Source organism: Ornithorhynchus anatinus, chromosome 3 (assembly GCF_004115215.2).
Source record: "Ornithorhynchus anatinus isolate Pmale09 chromosome 3, mOrnAna1.pri.v4, whole genome shotgun sequence".
Lineage (NCBI taxonomy): Eukaryota > Metazoa > Chordata > Mammalia > Monotremata > Ornithorhynchidae > Ornithorhynchus > Ornithorhynchus anatinus.
Window position 1 is genome coordinate 59,150,616 of NC_041730.1, and position 5,737 is coordinate 59,156,352.

General features: G+C 42.8%; 1 pseudogene; it reads left to right on the top strand.

The window, feature by feature from the left end:
• Positions 1-4,232: 4,232 nt before the first annotated feature.
• LOC114810981 lies at positions 4,233-4,407 on the top strand (annotated as a pseudogene).
• Positions 4,408-5,737: the final 1,330 nt, after the last annotated feature.

Genomic DNA, 5,737 nt, shown 5'->3' on the forward strand with positions numbered 1-5,737 from the left:
CCCATGTGGGGCAAGAACTTAATTAATCTGCACCTACCCCAGTACTAGAACAGTTTTTGACACACATTCAGCGCTTAACAAATACCATTAGAAAATGTAAGGAAAAGTCACAGTGATCAATTGAAGAATAGGGAGATGGTTGTCTTTACTGAGCAATGAGCGAGTCATTGCAAGTTTTATTAATCATTTTTTTTAAAATTTAAAAGAGTCACACCTATTTATAAGCAGACCTGTGTAGGACTCTGTCCTGGTTGCGTCCCCTAGAACATCCCTCTCTCAAAGGTATTCTACTCTAAAAACAGAAAAAAATGTGTTGCCTTGACTTAGTGTGGAAATAACTGAGGAGAGATTCATTAACCTAGTGCAAAAAAAAAAAAAAGATATGCTTCTCAAGAGGAACAAGTGAACAAGTCCATTCTCCCAACTTTCCTACCTATAAGAATGGATGACCATTCCCAATACTTAATACCTACATCAAATCTTAGATCTATCCAACGAAGCAATCTGTCCTTAATAGTAGTCCCGAATGATGTTACTATAAGGCCTTCAAATATCCAGGGTAGCCTACTTGGGGACAGTTTTTGACCTCTGACCTAACATGTCTTTAGTCACATTTATCTCCTGTAGAACAAGGAGAGGTAGCATGCTCAAATGGAACTTTTTAATAGAAAAATGCAATTTTTTTTCTGAGCCTTAAATGCCACGAGCTCTTTTTCTGCTTCACGGATGCTACCCTTCTGACATGGTTTGTCTAGTACCCCTTTTTGTGTCTATTATAAGCCAACATGGGTCAGGTCTTGGACTCCTGCAAAATAAATTCCTCCTTAACACAGATCTAGACTAACTTCAAATAGTGGAGGTTCTCACTGCATTTTCTTAACTGGCCAAAGAGGAAGGTCTTCAGATCATTCATTCATGCATACATTCATTCATGCAATCATATTTATTGAGCACTTACTGTATGCAGAGACTGTACTAATCACTTGGAAAGTACAGTACAGCAATATATGATGGGCTCACATTCTAAAAGGGGAGACAGACATCAATACAAGTAAAGAGGCATCAGTATGAATAAATAGAATTATAGAAATGTACATATATACATAAGTGTTGTGGGGCGGGGGGGGAGAGCACAAGGAGCAAGTCGAGGTGATGCAGAAGGGAGGGGGAGCTGAGGAAAAGTGAGGCTTAGTCTGGGAAGGCCTCCTGGAGGAGGTGCACCTTCAGTAGGGCTTTGAATGGGGGATGAGCATTTGTTTGGTGGATTTGAAGAGGGAGGGCTTTCCAGGCCAGAGGCAGGACGTGGGCCAGGGTTCGGTGAAACAGGCGAGATCGAGGCACAGTGAGAAGGTTAGCACCAGAGGAGTGGAGTGTGCGGGCTGGGATGTAGAAGGAGAGGATGGAGGAGAGGTAGGAGAGGGCAAGGTGATGGAGAGCTCTAAGTGAGGAGTTTTTGTTTGATATGGAAGTGGATATGCAACCACTGGAGATTTTTGAGGAGGGGAGTGGCATGCCCTGAACGTTTCTGTAGAAAGATAATCCAGGCAGTGGAGTGAAGTATGGACTGAAGTGGGAAGAGGCAGGAGATTGGGTGCTCACAAAGGAGGCTGATGCAATAATCTAGTCAGGATATGATGAATGATTGTACTAATGTGGTAGTTTGGATGGAGAGGAAAGATCAGGTCTTGGTGATGTTGTGAAGGTGAGAGCAGCAGGATATGGTGGCAGATTGGGTGAGTGGTTTGAATGAGAGAGCGGAGTCAAGGATGACACCAACGTTATGGGCTTGTGAGACGGGAAAGATGGTTGTGTGTTCTACAGTTATGGGAAAGTTTGGGTAGTATGGAAAAGTTGAAGAGAGAGCCAAGAGGAGGGGGATTGAGGAAGGGGAGGGGTGATTTTGGGGAGCTCACACCTGATGGTATTATTTTCTTAACAAAGTAGATGGCCAGATCACTAGGGGCAAGGGATTGGGGGGAGGGGGCAGGGGGCCAGAGGAGAGAGTTAAATGTCTGTAACAACTGGTGAGGGTGATGGGTATGGATATCCATAAGGGAAGAAGAATAGTTTTGCTGGTCACAGGAGAGGGCAGAGTTAAGCAAAAAGGACCAACTTGAAGTGGGCAAGTGTGGCCTGATGTTTAGATTTCCACCAGCAGTGTACAGTTCAGTGGCTCGATCATAAGAGCAAAGGAGTATCACAGTACAGGTGATCCAGGGCACTGAGTGATACGAGAGCGACGAAGGGTTAGTGGGGTGAGTGAGTTGAGTTAAGTAGAGAGGGAATATCTATTTGGTCATCAAGATCAGAAATTGTTCCCAGGAATTTAGTAGTTTATTCAGGCTATCTTAGCCTCCATTCAGTTTTCTCTCAGATAACTCAAGTCTTCTGTAGGGTAAAGGATGATTCATGTTTCTTCCCAAGCATATTAAGTCTACAGTCCATATAAAATGTCTCATATGATAAAGTATAAATTGCTATTCCCTAGGGTATTTTCTGATAGAGACTACATATTGGGAATCACAGCCCTGAATGATGTGATAAATATATTCATACACTTTCATACAGGGGGTACATGAAGACACATAGAGACCTGGTTTATTTGTGGGACTCTGTACTGTCAGTATGAGGTGAGTGCAAGTTGCTACATATTTAGGCTTCTTCGCTCAATGTTTCTCTGGCCCTGTTTCTCCGGTCAGAGCACATTTTGAATATATCCTTTGAAACCTGGAAGAAATACAAATGAAACATCCAAAGAAATAGCTCAACAAGGAACAATTCACACTCTCCACACACTGAAATATGAAGTGTCTCCATATATTGCCAGGTGGTAAAACCTATGTTACAGCATATATTTGATTTGGAAAGATTCTTTTTTTTCAGATTCTTAGAGAAGGGAGGGACCTTACAACAATGTTAAACTGTTTTTCCTGCCTCCAGACAGATGTATGTCTAAATTAGGGTTAAGCTTAGATATAGCTAGGCCAGGAAGGAGGGAATCCACCTCACGTTCTGTATGTCGAGACTACATTAGCTTTGGCTGAGTGGATTTTTAAGTAGAAAGCCTTGTTTTAGCCCAATGTGCAGAAACGCCCAGTGTCAACATCTAACTAACCTTACAGGTCCTCATAAAGCCTTCTGTCCCCACATCATAGCTCCCAGGACTCTGCTCCCAGCATGCCCTTTGCACCCTGGGCCATCCAATTGGACTTATACCACAACTGATTGTGTTCCGACCATCACCACCAGATGGTTTTATGACTACTCCAGGGGACCTTCAGCCCCCACATGAGGGATCCCAGGGCTCTTGGAATCTTTCTCTACCTGACCGCCTCCTGGTTCTCCTCTGTGTCACCAAGAAGCCTCCATCCTGCCCTGCCCTGCACCAACCCGGTGGGACAGAGGAAAGTAGCTGCAGCCTGGCACCTTCAGGAAGACAATGACAGCTGCTGCTGTAAGGTCACTTTGGCTGCAGTTGTTATGGTGGGTGCTGAGCCACAAGGAGCATGCAATTCTGCTCCTTTAGCCACAGTACTTTCCTGATCCTCCTTTTTGTCTTCATGGTGTCTCAGTGTTTGTTTCATCTCTCCTAATGTAACTATTAGCAGACACAGTTCCCCATTTTTATTTTTAGATGGTGAGCCCTTCAAGGGATGGGGAACATGTCTAATTCCTACCTGCATATTATTTCCCAGGACTTAGTCTAGTGCTCTGTACATATTAAGTGCTTAATAAATACTATACTGTTACTTCTGCTACTACCACAATTACCACTGGAGTCGATGGGTTGTGCAGTTGTAACAAACGAGGAAGCTCAGGTCATTTTTCCTTCATTCAAACCAGTAATTGGAAACTTGACATCAGGCCTATGGTTGACAATCATCCTTCTCCACCCATTCAATCTCCCTATTCCTGACTCCTAATCCAACTGCTTACCTAACAGGCTTCAGACCCATTCCCAGGATCCAGGCAGACCAGTGACTGGGAAAGCAGAACTGACAGCACTCCTGGATATCAATAGTCACTCATTTAGATTTTCAACCAATCAGGAAACTCAGATTAGGATTATCTACCACAGACCATTGCTTTGTCATCATGAAGTCATCACTGGAAACTCAACTGAACTAGACACAGTGGGAAGAACCTGACATATTTATCAATCTCCTTTTGTTAGCTTGAACGTGAGGATGGAAACATTTGCGCTATTTTGGAAGCAGGCAGAATTCACATCTCCCCTCTCAGGATCGCACCTGGAGAGTTTCCAGTACTCTACCAGTCTTGGCTACAGGAGGGAGAGTCAAGCAGAGGCAGACCCATTCTATTCCTAGTTTGGGCACTTGCTAGTGAGACCCATTCTATTCCTAGTTTGGGCAGTTGCTAGTGAGTGGAAGGCAATCTGCTACAAGTCAAAACTCCACTGTGCTGGGCAGCAGCATCATAGGAGAGAGTCAAGGGAGGAGACTCAAGTTTATGTGTGGAAGAAGGCTATGGTAAACCACTTCAGTATTTTTACCAAGAAAACTCTACGGATCCACTACCAGAATGATTGCAGGTGGAGGTGGGGAATTCTGGGAGAGATACGTCCATGGAGTCACTATGGGTTGGAGATGACTCGACAGCATAAGACAAGACAAGAATTCACACTGATTTCTTTGCTTTCCTACTCTGCTGTTGTGTAGATTTACTAAGTTATGAAAACACATTAGCATCCATTTTGAATTTGAAATTGATTCTGGAATAGTAGTGCAGTCAGTTTAAATTGTGTTAGAGAAAACACTGTGTCTCCATTTCTTTATCTGCCTTTTCTATGTGCACACTTAGTTATGCACTTGAAGACCTTTATCCTTCAAAAATGACCCAAGCAGAGCTTAGAACAGTGCTAGACACATAGTAAGCACTTAACCAAGACTATTAAAAAATGCAGAGCTCTATGTGACTGTAATACATACTTATACTTGAAAAGAAGGCAGAAAATATGGCACTAAAAACCTGACCCGGGCTTCTATTATTCACTGTAATCATCGAAGGAAGGTCTCTCTAGTAAGAAAAGTGGTCAATCCATCACCAGTTTGTCCTTTCAGTCAAAGACAATTTTTTTCCTCTATATCTGCTGTGAATTCTTTGTAGAACACCTCTGCTGGAGTCCTGGTTACTTAGTCCTCTTTCCCATCAGATAGTTCTTCCTATTTCCCTAAGTCTACTGAGGTTTGCCTTTGAAATCACCACTGTTTCACTGATTTCTCAGTATACCTTGATTCCAAGTGTGAAGCTCAATTGCAGTTTTGCAGTTAGACTGGTGCCGTTTCCTAAGCAGTAGTTCTATGAGGCATACCTCTATTCTGTACTTCATATCTACTCCTGTGCATGATTCAGTGCTTGGCATCTTGTAAGCAATTAACAAATATTATTATTATTATTATTATCATTATCATTGTCACAATATTACTGCATCATACTCTCCCAAGCCCTTTTCAGTATTCTTCATACAGTAAATACTTAAAAAATTCCATTATTTGATTGATTGATTACTTTCTGGACTAAGTCTCTTGGTGGACCTTGGATGCAGTACATACAGATCTCAACTTTTGCCTGCCTGGGTGAAAGGGGATATTCTGAGACCAAGGTGGCTGACAGTGGGTTAAGAAGGTAGGAAAGTGGCAGTGCAAAAACCTGAAAAGCTATCTTTCTTCTAGGACAAAACAGAGACACTTAAGCTCCCCAAGATGGGTCTGCAGAT